The sequence below is a fragment of the Triturus cristatus genome, chromosome 4_2 (assembly GCF_964204655.1).
Source record: "Triturus cristatus chromosome 4_2, aTriCri1.1, whole genome shotgun sequence".
Classification (NCBI taxonomy): Eukaryota; Metazoa; Chordata; class Amphibia; order Caudata; family Salamandridae; genus Triturus; species Triturus cristatus.
The window spans coordinates 986,304,271-986,331,258 of NC_140586.1; the positions used below are offsets into that span (position 1 = coordinate 986,304,271).

Consider the following 26,988-nt stretch of genomic DNA (forward strand, 5'->3'; position numbering starts at 1 on the left):
GAGAGATCAGTGGTATATCATTAACTTTGATACAATAAGACGCGGCCTTAATAGCAGTGAAGTTTGGGATTGGATTATTGTGGAGAGTTAAGGGTTTGTCCTCCTGTCCCATTATCCTTATATTTCAAAAGAGTATTTTACTTTGGGTGTGTTATTTTAGATAACATCACAGGTCATCATGTCGCCATGCCTACTGTAATAACAGGTGATTTTGAGTAAGAGAAGGAGGCGGTTAAAGATGGTAAGATCTTGATAGTAAGGACGGTAGGGATCAGATCTGGGCCCTGTTCCCTTATCCTTATATTTCAAAAGAATATTTTATTGGGTTGTGTCGTTTTAGACACTTTTTCAGGTTGTTATTTAACCAACCATACTGTAATAATATGTGAATCCAGTTGGGAGGTAGGCACTCCAAGAAGGCGAGACCGCTCGGGTTGCTAAATCTTAGGCTCAGAAAACCGGAAGGGGAAAGCGAGAAGTTCCTAGGTCGTGGTTATTTAGAATGCGGCCAGTGAACACGTAGTTCCCTTTTTCGGATGGTGGAAAGAAGAAACTAGCCCAGAGCCGAAAGCAGGTGAGCGCAGGGGTCGGATGTCTGGTAGACGTGGATTCTCCCAGCTTGGCGATAGGGTGGCTTTGAGAGACTCAATTAATGGGTCAGAATGCCGCGTAATCAGTCATCAAAGGATAAGCCAGCGTGGGTCGCTTAAACATCTAACTTTGGAATATTATCCTCGAGGTTGGAGTTTAGCTTGTAAATTTGGATTCTGCTGTGCTTTAGATGGCAGGGATACATGGGTATATACCCGGCGACGAGTTTAAAAACAGGGGAATTAAATGTTATTAACTGCATGATATTGATTAATAGCCTGTAAGCTCCGACTACGAAATGTTCCCTTTCTTTCCAGGGTAGGATGATAACGACGCACCAATTGAACGAACCAGGGTTCCTTTGAATATAACGTTTAAAGAAAGGAAAGAAAATACCCTAAAAATAGTAACAGAGATATCCAATGGTCTAAAGGTAAATAAGAGCCTCAGAACCCCCCGCCCTCCCCCCCCCGGGGGTTGGAATACACAGATTAACATCTGGTTTTTGATGTTTGACGAGGTAAGGATTAGAAACCTTATTATATTAGAGGATAAGGGCACATAGAATAAAAGTGGCATTCACCCATATGGATGTTTCCCTCTCCTCGGACAGGGCCCCCAGAAGGTTGAGCCCATAAACGGCACTGAAGATTTATCTGAATGGTAAAGGAACCTCCACATATTTAAAAGGAAGTGCCAGAAACTGAATAAATACCCGAGCATCGCTAATTTAAGGGAGTGTTAGAGGGCGAATGAGAGCGAGAGCATCATTACTGCTGAGAATTCTGTGCTTTCTGATATACAGTGACTGGAGGAGGAGCATAGAACACTGGAGCTGTGATCCCATAATGGAGGGATGTGCCCAAATCTGGGGGCGTCTTGTTAATATCTAAGAGTGGACACGGCATGTGGTGAATGCTCCTTGAGAAGAGATGTGCTGAATGCCACCAAGTAGAGATGAGACATAAAGGCACATCTGATGTTAATGTTTTTAAGAAAGTTTTTTATCTTTGTTTTTTCTGTTATCCTAAAAATTTCATTATTAAAAATGTGTATACCATCTTTTTAGATACTTCATGAATTTGTCAATTTGATTGGGTGAGATAAATACTAAATTAGTACTGTCTGAAGAAGGTGGGGAGTATGGATTAGAATCTACTGAAACGCGTCGATTCTGGGATTTGACTGGATCCAATTATGAAGAGAAACTGTGATGAACTAATTAATTTTCTCCAGGGCTAAGGCTTGATGTTAATTCTTAGATCAGTATATGTAACAGAAATGGAGATACTGTGCGTTAGGGTACTCACGTTTGTGAGTTGGGGTCCATTTTGTACCTCATGTATTTTTATCCAAAGTGTTTTAGTGGGCCAAATTGTATTTTGTACTAGGGGTATTAATATTACAACTGTTTAAATGGAGTCACATATATAATTTCCTTTTTACGTACAAAGGAACTCACATGAGTTGTATATTTTTTATACTAAAGCTAAATTGTGTAATTTATTAAGTTGGAGACAGGTGAGATGGCGGCTGCGTGAACGCTGCCGAAGCCACTCATCACTGCTCCATGGCTCTAATATGATTTAAGGATTTAAACCCAAGACTTTACGAGTGATTATCCCCCTGAATACAGACGGTGGTGGGCGCGTGCACAGAAAGAGGCCGACGGCCGAAACAAGGAGTTCTACTCATCTACCAGTGCTGCTCTAAGCCGCGCTGAAATCGCTGTTCCGTTGGTGGAGCTGGTGGCTGCGAGCGCGTTCTTCACGGAGCGGGATGCCTCCTAAGCCACTGAAAAATCCATTGGAAGGAGCGGAGAGTGGCGCATTGGCGGGGAATGCCGTAGGGAGTCTACGGGGCCCTCGGGAGAAAGGCTGGGAACGCTACTCCTCTACCTGGCAGCAAGGAGTTGGAGGCAGGCAAAATCCAAAAAAAAGAACAGCGTCCGGGGGAAGAGGCGGAACCCGTGAGACAGCACAGGGTAATTCCTGGGATGTTCGATGGCCAAGGGAAATCAAAGGAGAAAGCGACTATTGTGGAGAACGGAGAGACGTCTGTTTTGAATGGAGGGACTCCACTGACTGAGGAGAACACTGATCTCCCAGTGGACATTGTGAGTACCAGTTTAGCTGTATGGGGGGTTTATGATCCTGTGCAGGAGGGTAGTAGGGCACTTGAAGCGGTGTGAGAAGTTGGCCTGGCATATGCTGGTCACTAGTTATAGTGGCCACCTTGCACCACTCCAATTCGACTCTTATGGTAGTAGGTTTAAGACAACCTTTTCAAGAAAGCTATCCTAGTGGTAGCTGTGGAGAGCAGCCTTCAGGCTAAGTCTCAGAGGAATGTAAAGCAGCTTGTTTTACCTTATAATCTCTTGAATTACCAAATGAAAGAACACCACACAGGTATATATATCAAATATATATGTATTTATTTCTAGACACACTCTACTAATCTCTTTATGAGATTAAAAGTCAGGAACATATGCAAATATCAACGTTTCACAATAAGTTAAGCACAAATATGGCTGGGGCCCTAGGGGCGTACCAGACCATATACTAAAAAAGTGGGTTAGGAATGTCGGCTTGCGTGGGGACAAGGCCTAGGGCCTGCAGAATCGCTAGGACTTCACTAATGCAGCAGAAGCAGGTAAGTAACAGACCCACGGGAGACACGTGCAGTGTGTGAACACAGCCGCGGGTTCCCTATTGATTACAATGGAGTAAGTCGCGGTTTGATTTTTAAAGTTTTAGGGTACTTCGAGGAAGTCTACAAGCAAGCCACTTAAAAGGTTAAGTAATTCGAGGGCCAACACACACTAGGGCACTGGAGTGCACGAGTTACCTCACCCAGGGAAGCCGGGTGCATAGGTGTCTTTTGCTGTCGGGTCGCGTCGTCGTTTTTAATTGAGACCAATTAAGATTTGCTGCTTGCGAAGACTGGAGAAGTGTCCGGTGGAATCCAAGGGTGGATTCAGGATGAAGATGACCTGAAAGCAGAAGGGACAGTGACCCGGGGCCAGGAAGATGGATGACCACGGAAGTCGGTGATTTCAGGTAGTCGATGGTGTTTTTACTTTTCAGCCACGAGGTCCAGGAGGCATCGAGGATGACCAGGCGCTGGATTCGGACTGTCTCACGACGTCTGCAGCTTACTGAGGTGTCAGCAACCGGATTGGAGCCAACAAGCCTTGGCAACAGCAAGTCTTGTGGTATGTGGAAAAAGTCAGCGGTGCAGACCAGCAAGGTCTGACGGACTCACCCAGCGAGGGTGAGTGAGGGCAGGCCTGGAGCAACCAGGGGAGCCCTTTGGTTTGATAAGAAAGTCTTCGGGGGACCCACAAGCCAATGGGCAAGGGATCACGAAGACGCCTCACGAGGAAATGCTTCACAGGAGCCCACGGTCACTCGGGACGGGGTAGGCCTCTGATTTTTGCTGCAAAACCTGCTGGAGGCTTGGGCCACAAATGGTCCAATGCACAAGTTTGTAGAACATTGTGAAGGGGTTGCACTCGACAATAGTGCACGGTTCCCAGGTATTGCTGTTCCTCGTCACTCGTGGGGTCCACTCGCCTCAGCTTTGCGGGGGACTCACAATGTCCGTCAGGAAGTCAGGAAATCCACTTCCGGGGCTGCAGGGACTTCAGACTCCGGCGGGAGCGGGAAAGTTTGCGACTGTTGATTAGAGTTTTTGGTGCCTGCCAAGCAGGGGAGTCACTCCTCGACTCCAAGCGAGATTCCTCAGTCTTCCAAAGGTAGTGGAACATCAAAGGGCCAGGATTCTTCTTGTAGAACGTCGTCCAGGGATATCTAATTTGCAATGGCAAGGTTTCCCTATATTATACTAAAGGTAGGGTAGGGACTAGCTCTATGACCACTCCTCTGGGAGGGTCAGGGTAGGGGGTGGTTACACCCACTTCCCTTTGTCCAGTTTCGTGCCAGAGCAGGGACAGGTAGCCCCTGAACCGGTTTGAGCTGGCATATGCACAGACAAGCCTACTGCTCCCCCAGTGCAGGACTTCAAAGCACTCTAGGAGGGCACCCACCCAGCCCCAATACACTAAATCCTGTCTGGGAGGTGGTGACACCTCCCTGTGACAGGATGCCTATTGTTGGGCCTCCTCCACTGCGAGTTTCAGTCAGCAGCAGGAGGGCAGCCAAGTGTCTGTGCTGGTGGCATCCATTTTGTGATGCCAGGGCGCTAAATGATTCTACCGTGGGTACATGTCGTCCCCTCTAGAAGGGTGGGTTCATGCTCCCACATCATGGACTGATGTGGGGGTATGATTCCAAGTTGTTTGACACCAAACACAACATGTTTTGATGCAGTCATTCCAAAGTTAACATTTATAATGCACTTAAGAGTATATGGTTTAACAGCATCCACAAACAGCCACAGAGAATAGACTCTGAGAGCTGCAGAGGGGCCCTGTTCAGGTAGAGGCACCCCCTCACAAGTAAACCAAGCACCCTGCCCTCAGGATTGATAGGGCCTGCCTTAGGGGTGACTGATAGGGTGGAGTGCTAACACAACCTCACCGAGGCTGCAGTAGCAGGCATGTGGTGTCAGATTTAGTCTGCTTCCCAGGGGTGGCATAATACATGCTTCAGCCTCTGGTAGGCCTCCGAAGTACCTATGCCCTTGGTAACTAAGGTACCATATACTAGGGGCTCATAAGGTACCACAGTATCCAATCACTAGTGCATCTAATATGCACTACAAGTCGTTTAGAGAGAACAAAGAGGCTGGGGCCCTGATTGGCAGGGACCCAGCCTGACTATAGCCAGAAAGCTGGGTATACATCAGAAAAAAGTGGGGGCTACATAAGTGCAGATCCTACTCTCCTACACAAACCCCCCCCCAACGCAGGGACACTAAACTAACCTTGACCAGTTGAGTCTTCGTTCTAAGTGGAAATACCGTGAGAGTCCATCTGCATTGGCATGTTGGGTCCCAGGTCTATGTTCCACTGTATAGTCCATCCCCTGAAGGGAAATGGACCACCTGAGCAGTTTTGGGTTTTCACCTTTCATTTGTTTGAGCCATAGGAGGGGCTTATGGTCAGTCTGAACTATGAAGTGAGTGACAAACAAGTATGGCCTCAGCTTCTTCAGGGCCCACACCACAGCAAAGGCCTCCCTCTCTATAGCTGACCAATGTTTATCTCTAGGGGTCAGCCTTCTGCTTATAAAAGCTACTGGCTGGTCTTGACCATCATCATTAAGTTGAGACAGTACAGCTCCCACACCCAGCTCTGAAGCATCTGTTTGGACAATAAACGTCCTGGAGTAGTCTGGACTCTGTAAGATGGGGGCAGTGCACATGGCCTGCTTTAGGTCTTCAAATGCCTTCTGACAGCTAGCTGTCCACTGAACCTTTTTTGGCATTTTCTTTGATGTAAGATCATTTAAGAGGGTCACTATAGATCCATATCCCTTAACAAACCTCCTATAGTACCCAGTCAGGCCTAAAAAGGCTCTCACCTGTGTCTGGGTGGTTGGAGCTACCCATTCCATTATGGTCTGGATTATGCTTTGCAATGGTTGAACCTGGCCCCCACCTACAATGTGGCCCTGGTTCACAACATGACTCTGCCCTATCTGGCACTTAGTGGCCTTGATAGCGAGTCCTGCTTTTTGCAGGGCCTCCAAAACATTTCTGAGGTGGACCAGGTGATCCTGCCAGGTGTAACTAAAGACAGCAATATCATCTAGATAAGCTGAGCAATAGGTTTCCATACCAGTCAGAACTTTGTTCACCAACCTCTGAAAAGCGTCAGGTGCATTTTTCAAACCAAAGGGTATTACCACAAAGTGATAGTGCCCACCAGGGGTTGAAAATGCTGTTTTGGCCTTGGCATCATCAGCTAACTTGATTTGCCAGTAGCCAGCTGTTAGGTCAAATGTACTCAGATACTTGGCTGAGGCCAAAGTATCAATGAGCTCATCTGCCCTGGGAATTGGATAGGCATCAGTCCTGGTGACTGCATTTAGGCCTCTGTGGTCTACACAAAACCTAATTTCTTTCTTACCACCCTGGGTATGAAATTTAGGCCCAAGGACTGCTGGACTAGCCCAAGGGCTATCTGAGGGCTCAATAACTCCTAGCTCCAACATTTTCTGGACCTCAGTCCTGATACAGTCCCTGACATGGTCAGGTTGCCTGTAGATTTTACTTTAGACAGGCAGACTGTCTCCAGTGTCCACCTCATGGGTGCACCAGGAAGTCTGACTTGGGGTCAGGCTAAACATATGTCTGAACTGTTGCAGAACTTGTCTGCATTCAGTTTGCTGATGATCAGTGAGGCTGCTTGCCAAAGCAACACCATCAACTGACCCATCATCAGGGTTCTGTGAGAGCAGGTCAGGGAGAGGGTCACTCTCCTCCTCCTGTTCCTCATCAGTTGCCATGAGCAAGCCCATGTCAGCCCTGTCAACATATGGGACGCGCTTTGAAAACCTTGGATCTAGCAACACTCACCCTGACATTTTGCCGTGAGGGGAACGGCCTGCAAGGGGGAGTTTACAGACTCCTGCCAGCAATCACCCAGCCCGCCGTGAGGGGAACGGCCGCTCGGGACCACAGCTACCAGCAATCCAGTGCTCAGCCCAGGCGCCTGCCTTACACGTCATCGGGCAGTGCCAGGGGGAGCATAAAAGCCCTGATAGCTCTCCGCAGCATGGGATGCGCGCGGGCAGCGCCCGGGCGAAGCCTGGGCCAAGGGCGGGCCCGTCCTTACCCGTCGGTGACCGGAGGAGGCCGGGCAGGGCCAGGACTTTTGGCTGTATCCTACTGAACTGCCTGTTTCAAGGTATTGTGCCCCCAAATGGTGCTGTAAAAGTGTAATGACCCCAACAAACTCTGTTGCTCGAGGAGGTGTATCCCTTGACCCAGGAGTTATCAAATTATACTTGGTTAACGTAGAGTTAGGGTTAGGGTATTGTGGTCAGTAAGAACCCTTGCTGTGTCTTATTCATCTGTAAGCAAGGGACTTATACTGATTCATAATGGTTTTTAACACGTGGGGAAGGGAATATAAACTTGAAACATCATGGGGAAGAGGAAAACTTCTTTTATCGCATCCTCTAATGCAAACAAGAAAAAACAGAGTAAAGAAGGGGGAGGGCCTTGCCTGTCATTATTGACTTATTTAACAGGTGCCATGGGCGCAATAGAAAAACACATTTTAACGGTAGAAGAAGCTGATAAAACTGCTGTTGATGAGGGCTCGGGTCCGATCTTACTGGTTAGTGACAAAGGAGTAACTGACTCCCCGGTGGACCCATTAACGGACAAGTTCAATGGGATAGGCAGAAATAATGGTTGCATGGTGAACATTTCCGACCATATTATTGATAGTGATCCAGAGAGTGACCCTCAACCACCCTCAAAGCGCCCTAGAAATCCTGACTCTATATTTAAAAAGAGTAAGGAAATTGGTATAAAGAATAAGACAAATATGGGCTTCATACAAAAAAGGTCTTCAAAAAAGGTTAAGGCAACCACTGTGAACAAACAAATTGGGGGAGAGATAGCGACAAACAGCGATGGTGACTTTATGCAGAGTGAAGTACTAGATTTGAAAAACAAGTTCAATGCCCTAGACAGCTTTTTAAGGGATTCTTTAACTGGGTGGGGGAAATGGAAAAATGGAAAAAGTATTGTCAAAACGTCATAATGTGAGCTCCTACCTGAATCTAATGATATTCAGAATAACAGTAAAACAAATACTAAGCCTGTCACTCAGTCAAATATCTCCACCTTGAGAGAACACACGCTAGCTGGTGAAAATGATACTAGGATGCATTATAATCTAACTGACCAACGCAGGCTTAAAACCGATCCTAAGGAGGGGCTTATGGAGAGGGACAAAAAGGGTCCCGTGGCTGATGTGGTATATGAGAACTTGAACACACATATAGACCTACCCCCAGCATCAACACCGTATACAATAATACTAGCTAATGTCCCCAGATTGCAACAGGGAACGAGTGAAACTTGTAAGAGTATAAGAAATAAATCGATATCTTGGCTGGGGAGCAGGACTGGGCTAACCGAGAGACTTTTTCAAGAGTTCAAAATGGCAAGAAGGGTGAGGTGGGTAGGCAGGGGGACTAAGGATCTGGCAGGTGACTGCGTTATATTAAATTTTAAATCCCCCAATTAATTGACTTAATTCTAAATAGGGCTGGAAGTAATCAGATTTCTGCACATTATATTAATATTGTACCATTAGGTTTTTTCTACAAACCGAGCTACCATGGCCATAATGAACAAGGTATGGACGTTCCACTGGTGACACAGAATTTAATGGCTGGTGTAAGCACATATAACCGCTTTCAGGCTCTAACAAATTTGGAAGAAGTGGACTGACTGAATGAACTTGGTACTAGTATAAATAGGCCCAACCCTAGAAGCAGTGAGGATGAATTAAGTATGGACAGAGCAGCTCCTGATTTTATTTCTGGGAATAATAAAATTAGGAATCTCGGAGATGAGAATACTGCAGGTGGAAGGGACATACTGGGCTCACATGATTATATGGGACAAAGGGATATATCGAATTTAATTTTTACAAATAATGCTAATGAAATTGTTTCTTCAGCAGCCTGTGTAAAAACGCCAATTTTATCTCTAGTATTAGGCGAAGATGCCCCAATACCACGTTCAATACAGGGGGATAGACAGCCGTTACTGAACAGGGAGGAGAGCTTGGATGATATTGAAAATGACTTTGACACTGATAGCTGTAACTTCTTGTTCTGGAATGTGGCAGGTCTAAAATCAAAGGTAAGGAACGTGGAATGGAATAACTTTGTACAGAGGGTTGAATTCATCTGCCTACAGGAAACTTGGATAGTGGAGCCGATACACATAAATGGCTACAAAACCATACATACGTCAGCAATAACATCACCACATGGTAGAGCTAAAGGGGGGCCTATGTACCTATGTGTCGAATTTGCTGAATCTAGGTAATATTTGTACGGTAGCGGAGGATTCATTCTATCATATTATTAGTCTATCTGTGGAAAAAACTCGTATAGTAATATTAGTGAACTATTACAATAATGCGCCCCATGACCAAATAGAAATGATTATTAAAGCTATATCTCGCCATCTTCATAAGATACAGGAATCCGTAAGTAGGGATGTACTGATAGTTTGGGGAGGGGATTTTAATTCTGGGTTATATCACCATTCAGAAACTGGGAATTGTGGCATGGTCTACGATATGGAAACAACATTCCCCCACTTCCCTCACTAAAGGTACGGTGAGAGCCTAAATGATATAGCCTCCGATTTTGATTTGGGTTTTGCGAATACCTTGTGTTCTCCTTCTGTCGCATTTGGTCCAACTTTTAACGGCCGTGGAATTTTTTCAACAATTGATTTTATCTTGGTCTCCAATAGGTATTGTTCGAGAATTTCTAGTTTTCATACACATAAGATCGCTATAAGCGACCATTTCCCCCAGAGTGTAGGTATTTTACTGTCTAGAAATAAAGGTTTGAGATCTAAAAGCCCTAATCCCATATTGGGGGATATTTGTCTTTTGAGGCTAAATGGTTTTCCATTAAGATGGGATAAAATAGATCCAAATGATGTAATGAATAAGGTCCTAATGAAATGTAACGATAAGATAATGGCCTGCCTGGATGAGAACTCCACAAGCAATGAAATCATTAATGGTTTTAAGGTTATCACAAATCAAATTAAGGAGGAGCTCACTGGTAAAATCAACAGTAAGAACGGTAATCAGAAGAAAGAAGGTTGGTTTGATGCTAACTGTACAAGGGCCTATAGGAATCTTAAAAACGTCCTTCATATGGAAAATAAAAACAAGGTTAGGATCAGAGAGGCTCGTAAAGAGTATAATTGTGCCCTTAAAGAAAGAAAAAAGGCTTTAAAATCGGAAGCATGGTCGGCTTTACGCGAAGCCTCTCAAAGCAGAGACTCTAGCGCCTTCTGGAAGGCTGTTAATGCCCCTTTCTTGATTTCAAAAGATACGGCTACAATAGAGGTGGCAATAACTGAGCAGGCGTGGATTGAGCATTTCTCTGCTCTGTACAATGATCCTAATGTAGGACCTCAGACTATTCTTGAACATGAGAGAGATCAAGTAAACATAGAGGGCCAGGGTTTACAATTGCACTTTGAACTCAGTGAGGTAAACCTTGCCATTGCCAAAAGCCTGGGGGGAAAGGCCGCCGGCCCAGACGGTGTCCCGGTTGATATTTTTAAATTTAGTATGGAAGTATGGGCCCCATTGCTGACTCAAGTTTTTAATGCCTGTGGCTCCGCAGGTCTCCCTTCTACATGGTATGAATCCATCCTGGTACCCATTTTTAAAAAAGGCGACAGGTCTGACCCGGCCTGTTATCGGCCAATATCCTTGTTGGATTCTACCGTAAAAATTGTGGGTCGAGTAATCCTGAATAGATTACAGGATTGGGCGGAGGAACAGGCAGTGATAAGTGACCTGCAATACGGTTTTCGTAAAAAGCTAGGCACAATTGAGCAGGGCCTCAATCTTAACATTCTAATGAATAAGTACATCAAAGCCAAAAAAGGTCCCCTATACATGGCATTCGTTGACTTATCGTCAGCGTTTGACTGTGTAATTCATAATAAACTATGGCTTATACTTGAGGAGATGGGTGTGGAAGCGGTTCTGATTTCCTATCTAAGGCAGCTATATCAAGGGGCTAAGGCGCAGGTTCGCTTCGGCGTAAGGGGGGAATGCACTAGACCCTTTAAAGTGAGGCGTGGCGTGAGACCCATTTCTGTTTACATTGTATATAAATAGTCTGGACAGGGTTTTAATACAGGAATGCAGGGATTTGCCAGTGGCTGATAAACGATCTATCCCTGCATTATTATATGCAGACGATGTGGTTTTGATGGCACGTACCTCACAGGGATTACAAAGGGTTGTAAATATCTTCGCAAATTTTATGTCTGAGAGGGGCTTAACCATTAATTCATCCAAAACACTTATAATGAATTGTGGGACAAGAGGTATAAAGCCCCGGACTATTTTTATTGATAAAAAGCGGATTGAAAGCACTAAGACTTTCTCCTACCTTGGAATTTTATTTGAACGTAAGGGATCCTGGGTGGAGGCAGTCAAAACAAGAAGACTACTGTTTACAAGAACCCTGACTGCCCTATCTAACTTTAGCAGGAAATTGGGCAGACGCCCGACGGTGGAACTATTAAATACATATAAAGCTAAATGCGTCACCGTAGCCACATATGCAGCGGGTGTAAGGGGGCATGTGGATGTTAACCCCATCCAGGTAGCTGAAAAAACTTTTTTAAGGTTTTTATTGATGGTCCCAAACAGCACTTCCTCTTTTTTTTGCCACACAGAACTAGGGTTGACATATTTGGAAGACATCATAAAGATTCAACCGGTTCTGTTGTGGCATAGGGTCTGGACAACAGAGGAGATGAAGCTCAATCGCCTGATTATCACAGACTGTTTGGGTTTAGATGGAGTGAAACAAGTTAGATGGTTTCTTTATGTTACAACATTTTTATACAATTTGGGCCACCAAGATTTCTATGATGAACCTTCTTCCATCCTCAGGATAACAAGGAAGGACCTCAAGAAAGAGTGTTTAAGTTTTCTGAGCAAAAAGAGGTTATGTATAGAAATGAATAAAATAACGGTCCAGGCGCATAACCTCATTTTAAAATCTTTCATATTGCATCCATACCTAGACCTGATAGCATGTGAGTATGATAAATTTCTTTTAATGCGATTTCGTCTAGGTATTCTACATAGATCAATAAGCTTTCCTAATGCCAATGATTGGTCAAAAGAATTGTGTAACTGCCCATGTGATGACATTTCAGGACAATCAACCATTCACGTGGTGTTCTTTTGTAAATTGTATTCAGTGCAGAGGAAATTGTGGATCATCCCTGTGTTAAAATCACTTGGTATGAGGCAATGCCGCCCAGCTTTTATGGTTTTACAACAGCTAGAGACAGTATTTGTGATAGCCTCTGTAACAACCTTTTTTTAAAAAAATTTAAGTGTAGGAAATCGATTCAGATGTAAGAAGAAATGTAATAATGTCTTTTTAACTGGCTAATTGTTTTAATTAGTAATGTAACTATATGAATTTAATAATTTTGATCTGTACCTTTAGAGATGTGACACTTTGCACTTTTTTGCTATAATTTTGCACATCTACGCATTAGCACTTTCCCCCCAAAGATGGATGTAATGCTCCTCGAATAGTTTATAATGTATTATTGTACTTAGTGAAATAGGGGGTATAATGGCCTCCTTATTTTTACTATTCTAATATAATGTACTCCATCAATTCTTTTTCTGTATTTATATGAATATATGCATATATAGAAATGTTTGGTGAGTGTATTCTTTTATGGTGAGATTTTTTCCCACCGAATAAAGATGATTTGATTTGATTTGATTTGGTTTCAATCTGTTGACAGGGAGCACCCTAAGGGGGCTCCTGGGATTTCCAAGATTCACCAAGTAGATGACTTCTCCCTTTTGCTCAACAATGGCATGGGGGGGCACTCCACTTGTCCTGGAGAGCTGCTGGGGCCAGAGGCTCCAACACCCATACTTTCTGGCCTGGCTGATAAACAGTCAGGACAGCCTTTTGCTCATGCCAAGCTTTCTGTAATTCTTGGCTTGCCTCCAGGTTTTTAGTTGCCTTCTTCATGTACTCAGCCATCCGGTAGTGGAGACCAAGTACATAGTCCATCACATCCTGTTTGGGAGGTTTGAGAGGGAACTCCCATCCCTCCTTCACCAAACATAATGGTCCTCGGACAGGGTGCCCAAACAGAAGTTCAAAAGGGCTGTAGCCAACCCCCTTCTGTGGAACCTCCCTGTATGCAAACAGAAGGCAGGGAAGTAAAAGGTCCCATTTTCGCCTAAGCTTTTCTGGGAGGCCTTTAATCATTCCCCTTTGGGTTTTGTTGAACCTCTTAACTAAGCCATTGCATTGTGGGTGATAGGGAGTAGTGAATTTGTAATTGACACCACACTCCTTCCACATTGCTTTTAGATATCCTGACATGAAGTTTGTACCTCTGTCAGATATGACCTCCTTAGGGAAACCCACTCTGGAGAAAACTCCAATGAGGGCTCTTGCCACCACAGGTGCTGTGGTGGTCCTTAGGGGTATGGCTTCTGGATACCTGGTGGCATGATCCACTACCACCAGTATAAATCTGTGCCCAGATGCAGTTGGAGGGTCAAGGGGACCAACAATGTCAATCCCTACCCTTTCAAAGGGTGCCCCCACCACAGGTAATGGTACCAGGAGGGCCTTTGTTGTGCCACCTGACTTGCCACTGGCTTGGCAAGTGACACAGGAGCGACAAAACTCCTTGGTGTCCTCTGACATGTGTGGCCAATGAAAATGAGGGACAAGCCTGTCCCAGGTCTTGTTTTTGCCCACGTGTCCTGCTAAAGGGATGTCATGTGCTAGGGTCAAGAGGAACCCTCTAAACTTCTGAGGTATTACCAACCTCCTGGTGGCTCCAGGGGTTGGATCTCTAGCCTCAGAATATAGGAGCCCCTCATCCCAATAAACTTTATGGGACCCACTAGCACTCCCAGCAGCCTCAGCAGCAGCTTGCTGTCTGAGGGGTTCAAGAGAGGGGCAGCACAGTTGCTCCTTACTCAGATCTTCCCTGGAAGGTCCCCCTGCCCCCAAGAACTCAACCTGATCAGGCTCAAGTCCCTCTGGGGCAGTTCCATCTTCAGGATCTGCTTCTCCTCCCTCAGGAGGGGAATCTGAGATCTGAGACAGAGGGGAAGGCACTGCCTTAACCCTACTGCTCCTCCTCTTGGGAAGCTGCTGGTCCATAGTTTCAGGATCCAGAGCTGGTTCAGCTTTATGCATTTTGGCCTGTGACCTGGTCACAGCAAATGACTCTGCAGGTATGCCCAACATCTCAGCATGAGTCCATAACTCTACTTCAGACCAGGCTGAAGTCTCCAGATCATTGCCCAATAGACATTCGACAGGGAGGTCTGCACTGACTACTACCTTCTTGAGGCCAGTTACCCCTCCCCAGGAGAAATTCACAACTGCCAGACTATGGTTGGTCCTGACATTGCTTGCATTAGTAACCTGGTACATTTCACCCAGGATGATCTGCTCAGGGTCCACCAGATCCTCTGCCACCATGGTGACACTAGCACCTGTGTCCCTGAATGCCAAAGCCTGCTTGCCATTAATTATAGGCTGCTGTTTGTACTTACCCAGATTACTGGGGCTCACTAGGAAGGACATATCAAGGTCTCCCTTACAAACCAGCAATGCCTGTGTGGGTACTCTGACTAGGCCAGAGTCCCCATCAGAACCCAGGGTCAACCCTACTACACCCTTATTCTGATTACCACCTCCACCTGTAGCTGTACTAGGGGAAACAGTTGCCTTAGGGGCAGGAGTGGTGGTGGTTTTGTCTTTGGACTTGTTACAATCAGAATTCCAGTGACCTTTCTGTTTACAGAATTTGCACCAGGGCTTCTTTTGGCCTTTGCCCTTTGCAGACTGTGAATCCCCACCAGATGCAGATTTTTGGGGCCCTTGTAAAGACTTCTGGTCTTTTGCCTTATCCCCACCTTTCTCAGAGCCTTTAGGATCCTGCTTCTTAGGTGCCGATCACGATCCGGTAAAAAATTCCCCTGTGCGACTCGAATCCGGTCTTTTTACCATACGAATCGTACAAGTGCCGTACGAACTGGCAATCACGATTCGCATGGTAAAAAGTCCTTACGAACCGCATTGGGAACATTTCCCCACACGTCCTCGGGTCGGAAAATGTGTCCGACACGTCCCCGGACGATTCACCTTACAAACGTGAAAAGTCAAGTCCGACCGAGGAATCACGATCCATCCCGTGCGTCCGAGGTCACAACCGTATGGAAAAAACACCGTCCGCACCGAACTCCTACAGCAACCATGGATACATGTGCCCGCATACGCGCCCAACACTCCCCCCAGCCCCCGTACGTCCGACACGTACCCCCCCGTGTATGTACACCCCCACCCGTCTATGTACACCCCAGTACCTACCAGTCGTACCCCCACCCCCCGTACGTGTCGTACCACCGACTATGTACACCCCAGTACGTTCCAGTCGTACCCCCCCCGTACGTGTCGTAACACCGACTATGTACACCCCAGTACGTTCCAGGCGTACCCCCACCCCAGTACGCGTCGTCCCACTGACTATGTACACCCCAGTACGTTCCAGTCGTACCCCCACCCCAGTACGTGTCGTACCACCGACTATGTACACCCCAGTACGTTCCAGTCGTACCCCCACCCCCCGTACGTGTCGTACCACCGACTATGTACACCCCAGTACGTTCCAGTCGTACCCCCACCCCAGTACGCGTCGTCCCACCGACTATGTACACCCCAGTACGTTCCAGTCGTACCCCCACCCCAGTACGTGTCGTACCACCGACTATGTACACCCCAGTACCTACCAGTCGTACCCCCACCCCCCCGTATGTGTCGTACCACCGACTATGTACACCCCAGTACGTTCCAGTCGTACCCCCCCCGTACGTGTCGTACCACCGACTATGTACACCCCAGTACGTTCCAGTCGTACCCCCACCCCAGTACGTGTCGTACCACCGACTATGTACACCCCAGTACTTTCCAGGCGTACCCCCACCCCAGTACGATTCGTACCACCGACTATGTACACCCCAGTACGTTCCAGTCGTACCCCCCCCCTGTACGTGTCGTACCACCGTGTACCCAGTACGTTCGAGTACTACCCCCAACACAACCTCCTAACTACGGAGCGCACCCCAGGCCCCAACATCACAACCGCATGTACGACTCGTACCAAGCCACACACAAGGACAGCACCGTACAACCAAATGGACCATCTACACACCGTACACACGCTCAAAACGCACGGACACAACCAGGACTAAAAGAAACAACACAACAATACACCATTCGAATCGCACAAAGCCACTAAACATGGCCAAAAAACACTAAAACAACACCTTCACTGACCTGCAACTGCCAAAAACAAACAGAGGCCAAATACACCACCACTCCTTATAACCAACCCACCAAAAATTCAAACACAGCCACACCCACCAATGGACCAATAAAAAGGGCCCACACACACAAACCATGAGCCTTTGCAACAGACTCACTGCTGCTAGACACCACACACAACTTACACCACCTTACTCCAAGCTGCACCACACCTTACACTTGCACATCTCCACACTACCACCTACACAAACACACCCTCATCACATTCACACACACACACACCTGCACAACCACACCCACACACCCACAACCATCCACACACCACCCCCACCATCCACCCCCCCCCCCCATCCACACCCCTCATCATGCCCACCACCAAGAATCCAAAGTTCAGTAACCGAGAGTTGGAGGTTCTTGTTGATCAAATCCTCAGAGTCGAGCCACAGATCTTTGGGACATTGGTCAGAAACACCAGCCAGGCAGCAAAAACAGCCATGTGGCAGATCATTGTCGATGCTGTGAATGCTGTTGCGGACACCAGACGGACCAGGCAGGAATGCCAGAACAGGTGGTACGATCTGCGGAGGAGGGTCCGAGCCAAGAGGCAGGATGAACACGACCAGGCCAACGCCACCGGAGGAGGGCCCTCCCGCAGACCCGTACACTACCATCCCTGGGAGGAGAGGGTGATGGCCATACTGCCGGTGGAGGCAGTCGAAGGATTAGAAGGACTCCGAGACCCAGGTGAGTACACAAACAACGCACCTCACATGGGGGGAACGGCATCCACAACCAACATCACTAACAGGCACGCAACCACCACAAGCCATCGCATGACTCAACCACACTCCATGAGCACGCACATGCCACTGCTGCCACCATGCCCCATGCACCCAGCTGGACAATGTCAAGTCACAGGCCACAGAAGACAACAACACATGACACGGTAACCCGGATGGCGGGAGGCTGGGCCCCCAAAAGCACATAGTGCAACTCAGAAGCAGACAACAATTCACTCTACCCATATGGCCTAGGTCACAGCCAGACAAACAGTGTGTCCCAACACAGGAATGACTTGCCAGCAAATGGCGGACGCCTTGCATCAACACATGGGGGTGAAGGCACTGTCTTGCACATGACAGCAGCTAATGAACAGCCAACATTGTGAAAGAGTGGCAGCACACACCACCACAGCAGCAGCGCACAGACACACATCACACCCAATGGGTGCCTGGAGACCAGGAACAAACTCACATCAACAAGCCAAGGGCCACTCAAAGATCTGCTAACAGTGTGTGCCCAGGAAGCTGGTCCGAGGTGACAGAGGGTGACACACGGAGGGAGGGAGAGGGGGACACAGAGGGAGCGAGACACAGGGAGAGCTAATCAGCCGTGTTGCGTGTGTGAATGTCTGCTCGTCAGCAGGTAGACTGCGTGCATGTAGACAAGGGTGGCCAGTGCCAGAACCCCCCCTCTTCACCATGGCAAAACACAGGGCCATGTCACAACCTGTACACGAGCACAAGGACAGCTACCTGGATCATATAAGTGTGTGGATCCACTCCATGTGCACATGTACAGTGCTACACGGAAGGCGCCAATGCATGGCTCGCCACACCTGCCCACTCCACTGCTGACTGCAGTCACACTTGACGCAGCAAGTAAGACTGTGCCACACATAGTTAAAGGGGCCAAAGTGGTGCCCAAGGGACACACCCATGCACAAGTGCACTGTGAGTGGAATGCAAGACCGATCCCAATGCCAAGAGGAAATGTGCCAACTTTGAAACTGATGAAACATGGATGTTGCATGGACCAAAATTAACATTGTCTCTCTCACACACAGGTCAACGTCGTGGTGCACCCCCCAACACTGGGGGGGAACACTCACAGGACCCGGATCTGCAGGATCCTGATCCCACCGGCAGCGACCAGTCTCACCACTCTGCGGACGACCCCGACCAACCTGGCCCCTCTGGTGTCCAACCACCTGCAGCACCTGCGTCAGGTACAACTGTGCCAACCACCACCCCCACTCCTGCCACATCCCAGGAGACACCCAGGATCCCTGCCCCAACACCACAATGCAGCCAGGCTGGCCAGGAGGGACACGGTGTCCCGGGCACCCAGGAGGAGGCAGGCGACAACGCCAATGCCACCCCTCAGGGGTCCCGGAGACCCCATGTGCCCACAAGTGCAGGCCAGGCGCAAGTGGGCAGGGGTGGTGGGAGTGGAGGACGGCGGAGGCGCGAGCCTGACCAGTTGGCTGGGGATCCGGCATTGTCCCATGTCCGTAACATCCTGGACTCATACCGGCAGGACACCACGGGCATGGCCCAGGTTGTGTCCGTCCTCGAGGGGATCAAGGCCCAGCAGGCCCAGCAACATGCTGAGCTAATAGCCTGTCTACTGGTACACCAACGGAGGATGGAGGACAGACAGGCTGAGCAAGTGACGGCGTTCCAGGGGATTCACGCTACACTCCGTCGGATGGCCGACACCATGGCCGACCCTCCCTGTGCCAGAAGGCGGAGAACATCACCACCCACAGGGAGGGATCAGGAGGAGGAGGAGGGAACATCCGACGGAGCATCCCAGACGTCGTCACGGCCTGCTGGTGAGGTTCCCCGCAGGAGGCCGGGTCGTCCACGGAAAGGACCGTGAGGGTGGCTGCTACATCACCATCTCCCAGGACACCTGGCCTGGCACCTGGCCCACTGGAGCAACAGCATCACAGCATCAGGAGACATTCTCTGCCACATGGCCCTGCTGGTCACTGGCTGACCAATGTTGACAAAGACTGTGGCATGGACTCTGAGGATTTCCAATGGCAAGGACACCAACTCCCCTACTGAACTTTGGATTCCATAATCCCGGAAAGCCCCTCACTTTGCACCCCCCCCCCCAATAATAAATCACACTATGATGAGTAGATGCCTGCTGGTAGCATTATTACCTAACATGTGTCTTGTAATGTCTAAACATGCCTGAGTCATCTTTTGTCTTCAACCATCCACACCCTGGGGCCTGAGTCTGGCACAGGACACATGGTGTGAGAAGTTGGCCTGATGTATGATGTCACTAGTTATAGTGTACACCTTATATCAGTCCAAATACCCTTATGGTGATTGGTTGTAAAGTCAACCTTATAGACCAGCTATCCTAGTGGTAGCATGGACAAGAGCAGTCTTAGGCTAAACTCTGAATGGCATGTGAAGCCAGCTGTGATACCATATATAATCCCTTGAATACCAAATGAAAGGACACCACAACAGATATATATATAAAATAAAGTGTATTTATTCTAAGCAAACCCTCAGCACTCTTTATGAGATTAGAGGTAAGTACAACACAGTCTTATTAATGCATACAGTAAGTCACACAGGTAAGTAATACAGTTAGGCCCTAGGGGCCACGCAAACCATATACTAAGTAAGTGGTATAAGAACCACTGTCACGGAAATAGAATAGGCCTAGGCCTAGGGAATCGCTGGGGCTACACTACACTAGCGTTAGTTAGGAAGTGGGAGGCCCACGGGATTCGTGTGCAGAGTGGAAACACTCACGCGTGATGCGTAAAAGTCAATAGCAATATTACAGTTTAGAAAACGGTAGATTTAGGACACTTCCGGAGTAGCTAGGAAGTTGAGACTTGAAAACTAGACACTAGGATAGTCACTATCCTGATGAGCACCGGAGTACCCAAGTTACCTAGCCCACAGGCTGCGGGTGCATAGGGGTGAAGTTTCGTAGTTTTCGTCGTCGACTCCTATGGATGCCTGAAGAAAGATGCTGACAGGCAGTCAGTGAAGAGTGTCCGGTGGATCCCAAGGCTGGGATCAAGAAGAGAAGAAACCTGCAAGCAGAGGGGACAGAGTCAAAGTCACTAGCCAGTGACCACGTGGAACCAGGAAGGAACCAGGCGATGTCGTGAAGATTTGCAGGTGAAGGTGAAGCTTGTCGCTGCAGCCAGGAGGACCAGGAAGCGTCGAGGACGACCAGGACCAGGAGGCGAGCTGTCCCACGAAGGCTCTTGCTGTCGGCGGCGTCGAAGTTGGACTAGGACTCACCAAGCCTTGGCAAGCGGAACCCACGAAGAACGGAGGACTTGCTTCTGGTGCAGACCAGGAAGGTCTGGGGTGCTTCTTCTTTGCAGAGAAGCGGGAGCCAGTCTGGAGGAGCCAAACCAGCGCAGAAGATTTCAGGGAGCGTCGTCACAAAGGCCACTAGCCAGCGGGCAAGCAACCGGACAGACGCGGCAAGCAGGAAAATGCTGAAGGGCCCCACGCAGGACTCGTGGAGTGTGGGGGGCTGATCTTCGGTGCAGATGGTGCTTGGGGGTGGGGCTTCTCAATCCCCGGTGCACAACTTCGAGGGTGCCTCAGAGGCTGCGCTGTAAGTTACTAGCCACTTTTCCCAGGTAGCCGGTCCCACGTCGCTCGTCGCCTCCACGGATCTCAGCTCTGCTGTGGATGTGGATGAGGGTCGGAGAAGTCTGGAAGTCAAGGCTCTGGTCGGGCTCTGCAGTCGGTTCCTCGTAGAACGTGGGCAAAGCAAAGGGTAGTCTCTTGATGGTGCCTGTTTGCACAGGGTAGCCACTCCTTGGCTACAAGGGAGATTCTTCAGTCTTCTTCTTTCGTCGAATGTCGAAGGTCCAGAGTTTCTGTTCAGTTTTGCAGGTTCAGGATAATCTAAAGTCTTGAGGCCCAACTCCCACTCTTATACTAATCTGGGGGGCTGGGATACCTGCTAGGTCACGCCTTATGGGTGGGACCTGGGAGGGGGTGGTTACACCCACTTCCCTTTGTCCAGTTTCGCGCCAGAGCTGGGGCTGGAGTGCCCCAGCGCCGGTTTGAACTGGACTATGCAAGGAACACCTTGTGTGCCCCAGGCATGTCTCATTCCTTTCAGCCCACCCTGCCCCAATACACTAAAGGCTGTCTGGGGAGGTGCTAGCACCTCCCCAAGCAGGAAACCTATTGTCCAGGCCTCCCTGGCTGGGATCACTCCCAGCTGCAGGAGGTCAGACTTGTGTCGTGGCAGCAGCATCCATTTTGTGATGCTGAGGCTTTGGTCAGAGGCTAACAGTGAAGTATGATTTTAACATGTCTTTCCCTCTAGAAGGGGGGAATAATATCCTCATGTCCAGAAATGGCATGGGGGTATTATTCCACAGTGTTAGACACCTTACACGACATGTTTCGATAAAGCCAAACCATAGTTACCATAACCGTCTAAGATTATAAGGCACTTTAAGAGTATATGGTAGGCTATATCATAGAACAGCTATAAGGACATGGTTCCGAAAGCTGCAGACAGGCTCAGCTCATGCTAGAGCACCATCTCACATGTTACCAAGCACTCTGCCTCCAGGATTGTTAAGGCCTGCCATAGGAGTGACTGATAGGTGTACATGTGTCTATATATAAGGTAGGTATAGGAATACTACACCTAAGCAAGGGGTGATTACACGACCTTGCCCCAGCTGAGTGATCAGCCAGTTGTGTCTGATTGGAAGGCCAGACCAGGGGTGGCATAATACATGCTGCAGCCCCTGGGAGGCCTAGGGTACACCTATGCCCTGGGTACCTAGGGTACACTGTACAGGGTCCAATAAGGTGATCCTTACCAATTGGTTATGTACCTAGGGTACATGGAGTCCATTTTACAGAGAGAGCAGACAGCCTGAGACCCTGAATGGCAGGATCTCAGGCCAACTAAGTCGAAAAACCAGCTAGACACTAGGCAAAAAGTTGGGGGTAACCATAGTCAGATATCCACCTTCCTACACAACCCCCCCCCCAAACGAAAGGAGATAAGGCTGGCCTTTACAAGGTAAGCCTCTATTGCCTGAGTGGCCATATAAGGAAGAACCAGCACTGGCATGGTTACCCCCTGTCTCATGGTCCACTAAGCAATCCCTCATCCTAAAGATATCATAGGGTCTCCACCATAGGGAATCTCTACCTTTGGTGTGTCTTTGCAAAGTAAAAGGCTGGTGTTGAGATGGAGTACTGAAGTGAGTGTCCTCAAAGTGAGGCCTCAGCTTCCTCCAATCATCCTCCACCATGGATGCCTTTCTTTCTCTAACTGAGTTGCACTGTGCTCTCAGGGTCAGCCTCTGGCTACCTAAAGCTGGAGGCTGGGTCCCTTTTGTGGGCTTACTGGAGGGACAGGTCAGGTTTGGGGCCCTAAGGTCCCATGTTTGCCTGTGCCCAACAGAATCCCTCTGGGGGAGGTCCCTAACTACCTGTGAAGGGGATCCCTCAGGAATGTTTTTACCCATCACCTGGCTAGGGCAACTAACCAGGCAATCCTCATTCTTTTGAAGGGGGGGGTTCTTGTGGACAGGGGCCCTCTTGGGGTCCACTGGCCTCCCTGACCTCTGCAGCCCTGGGCTGACTGAGGCAGGGTAGAGAGAGGCAGGCTACCTGCACCAGACTGGGTCCCACCTTGGAAGGGGCCACTGACATCAGAGGCTCTGCCAGGCCAGGCCTGGCTACCTCTGGGGCAGTTCCTTCACAAGGGGTGAGGTCAGATCCCTGAGGAGGCTGACCTTTTCCTAATGTCTGGGGAGAGGGAGACTTTTCTTCCTCCCCACTACTCTCTGTTTGTGTGGAGTGATCCATAGTTTCAGGCTTCACTACACCTATATCAGTCTGAGTATGGGCTGAGACCATTACAGCCTTGCCAACCTTTTCAGGGAGGCACTCAGTTTGTGTTTGAGCTGTGACTGTCACAGCTCTGCCAGTCTCTACAGGGAAGTCTGTCTGTGCCTGGGCTGTGGCTACCACTGCCCTTCCAACCTTTTCAGGGAGGAAAGCTACTTGGACAGGGGTTGTGACTGGCACAACCCCACTACCCTTTTGGGAAAGGCCTACCATTTTGGAATGGGTGTCTTGTTCAACTCCAGCCCAAGCTGAGAGTTCTAAGTCATTCCCCAGTAAGCAGTCCACAGGCAAGGTTGGAGACACTGCCACCCTTTTAGGGCCAGTGACACCTCCCCAGCTGAGACATACCTCTGCCATGGGATGACTGTTCTGTTTGCCATCAATGTTAGTGACCTGGTATGAGAAACCAGGCAAAAGCTGCTCAGAGGGAACTAGCCTATGGGCCACCATAGTGATGCTAGCTCCAGTGTCTCTGTAGGCCTCAGCTTTTCTACCATTGATGTAGGGTTCCTGTCTGTACCTACCCAAAGTGTTGGGACAGGCAGTGAAGTTGGCAAACCCCATGCCACCATCACAGACAAGAGTAGCTGCTGTAGGGGAATTGGCTAAGCCAGGATCCCCCTGTGTTCCCCAAGAAAACCCAACCAAATTTTTGGGGGCACTCCCACCACCTGGGGGATTACTGCTGACAGTAATAGGTGGTGTGACAGGAGTAGTTGGAGGAACAGTTTTGTTTTTAGCCTGTGGACAACTGCTGTCAGTTTTCCAATGCCCAGGTGTTTTACACACATGGCAGTAAGGCTTTTTAACTGTGGTAGAGGAGGGAGCTTGGGACCCACCACCCTGTGTGGAGTTTTGGGGCCCTGAGGAAGATTTCTCTTTTGCTTTATCCCCACCCTTCTCTTGAGGCTTGGTGGTATCTTTCTTTTGGTCACCACCCTGATTTTTAGGCCTAATCCTGGTCCTGACCCATTTATCTGCCCTCTTTCCCAATTCTTGGGGAGAGGTCAAATCTGAGTCTACCAGGTGTTGATGGAGAAGCTGGTTCTGACAATTACTAAGGATCTGCTCCCTCATAATCAAGTTGTACAATCCTGTATAGTCCTGCACCTTGCTGCCAGTTAACCAACCTTCCAAAGCCTTAGTGGCACAATCCACAAAATCAGACCAGTCCTGTGTCTGTGTCTTCTGGGTGTCTCTGAACAACAACCTATATTGCTCAGTGGTTAAGCCAAACCCATCTATCAGAGCACTCTTCAGGACTTTGTAATTATTTGCATCCTCATCACTGACTGTGAGGAGCTTGTCTCTACCTTTGTCAGAAAAGGAGAGCCACAAGATAGCTGCCCACTAACTTTGGGGTACCTGCTGTACTTTGCAGGCCCTCTCCAAAGCAGTCATCCACTTGTGGATGTCATCCCCATTCTGATATGGGGGGACTATCTTGCTTAGGTTTCTATGGTCATAAGACCTATCCCTATCTCTAGGAATGTTGCTGCCACCAGTGGGTTCTGACCCACACAATTTTTGCTCTCTAGCCAGAGCAAGCTTCTCCTTGGCCAGGGCAATTTCTTCCCTTTGAATCCTCAGATTAGCTTCCCTCATTCTGGCTTTATGCTCCTTTCTCTCAGGTGAAGTCATTCCCCTGTGAGAGGAAGCATCAGAGATGCTAGAAACATGGGAGTGGATGGATTCCCTTGAAGGGGATCTGTCCCTCCTGCTTCTCTGTGAAAGCCTACTTGTGGGTCTGTATGGGGGAACCCCATGCAAACTCCCATGTAAGCTTAGGTTAGCCTGGCTAAGTCTTCCTACTTGGCCCTGGCTGTCTACCTCCCCATCTGACTCATCTGTGGTGGGTAGACCCCCATCTACAGCTATGGCACCATCCCTGGCAGCTCTTTCAGCATCATAGGCCTCCAGAAGCTCCACTAGCTGTCTAAGGGTAGGGTTTGCACCCTGTTTTATTCCTCTGGAGGTACACAAATGTCTCATCTCCTGGAATGTAAAGGTATCATACCTAGAGGGGGTCTTGTGCAGACCTGCCCCTCCTGAGAGAGCATCTACTTGATCTCCTCCCAGAGGCATGATCTAGTGAGGGTGTGGTGTGTGCACCTACCTACACTAGTTGTTTCTACTAAACCTCTCTAGTAGTTGTAGTCAGGGTGTGTTACTCCCTTCAACCTACAACTACTAAGTCCAGTAGGACTTAAGTATTATAAACTATGTTATATGTACCTAGACAATATCTGTGTGATCTTTCAATTTAGTATCTCAAGATTACAATGGTATTACAACAGCAAGCTCAGATCCCAACCGCTGCTCACCAATGTGAGAAGTTGGCCTGATGTATGATGTCACTAGTTATAGTGTACACCTTATATCAGTCCAAATACCCTTATGGTGATTGGTTGTAAAGTCAACCTTATAGACCAGCTATCCTAGTGGTAGCATGGACAAGAGCAGTCTTAGGCTAAACTCTGAATGGCATGTGAAGCCAGCTGTGATACCATATATAATCCCTTGAATACCAAATGAAAGGACACCACAACAGATATATATATAAAATAAAGTGTATTTATTCTAAGCAAACCCTCAGCACTCTTTATGAGATTAGAGGTAAGTACAACACAGTCTTATTAATGCATACAGTAAGTCACACAGGTAAGTAATACAGTTAGGCCCTAGGGGCCACGCAAACCATATACTAAGTAAGTGGTATAAGAACCACTGTCACGGAAATAGAATAGGCCTAGGCCTAGGGAATCGCTGGGGCTACACTACACTAGCGTTAGTTAGGAAGTGGGAGGCCCACGGGATTCGTGTGCAGAGTGGAAACACTCACGCGTGATGCGTAAAAGTCAATAGCAATATTACAGTTTAGAAAACGGTAGATTTAGGACACTTCCGGAGTAGCTAGGAAGTTGAGACTTGAAAACTAGACACTAGGATAGTCACTATCCTGATGAGCACCGGAGTACCCAAGTTACCTAGCCCACAGGCTGCGGGTGCATAGGGGTGAAGTTTCGTAGTTTTCGTCGTCGACTCCTATGGATGCCTGAAGAAAGATGCTGACAGGCAGTCAGTGAAGAGTGTCCGGTGGATCCCAAGGCTGGGATCAAGAAGAGAAGAAACCTGCAAGCAGAGGGGACAGAGTCAAAGTCACTAGCCAGTGACCACGTGGAACCAGGAAGGAACCAGGCGATGTCGTGAAGATTTGCAGGTGAAGGTGAAGCTTGTCGCTGCAGCCAGGAGGACCAGGAAGCGTCGAGGACGACCAGGACCAGGAGGCAAGCTGTCCCACGAAGGCTCTTGCTGTCGGCGGCGTCGAAGTTGGACTAGGACTCACCAAGCCTTGGCAAGCGGAACCCACGAAGAACGGAGGACTTGCTTCTGGTGCAGACCAGGAAGGTCTGGGGTGCTTCTTCTTTGCAGAGAAGCGGGAGCCAGTCTGGAGGAGCCAAACCAGCGCAGAAGATTTCAGGGAGCGTCGTCACAAAGGCCACTAGCCAGCGGGCAAGCAACCGGACAGACGCGGCAAGCAGGAAAATGCTGAAGGGCCCCACGCAGGACTCGTGGAGTGTGGGGGGCTGATCTTCGGTGCAGATGGTGCTTGGGGGTGGGGCTTCTCAATCCCCGGTGCACAACTTCGAGGGTGCCTCAGAGGCTGCGCTGTAAGTTACTAGCCACTT

General features: G+C 48.6%; 1 protein-coding gene and 1 long non-coding RNA gene across 2 annotated transcripts in view; one reads left to right on the forward strand and one right to left on the reverse strand.

Annotated features, from left to right (window-relative positions):
* LOC146839224 (uncharacterized) overlaps window positions 1-26,988 on the reverse strand; it is a 722,084-nt gene that overhangs the window by 81,856 nt on the left and 613,240 nt on the right.
* Window positions 512-26,988, forward strand: part of LOC146839225 (uncharacterized) — a 34,909-nt gene continuing 8,432 nt past the window's right edge. The window contains exon 1 of the long non-coding RNA XR_014960811.1: window positions 512-574. This is a non-coding gene — a long non-coding RNA (uncharacterized LOC146839225). The remainder of the gene's footprint in view (window positions 575-26,988) is intronic.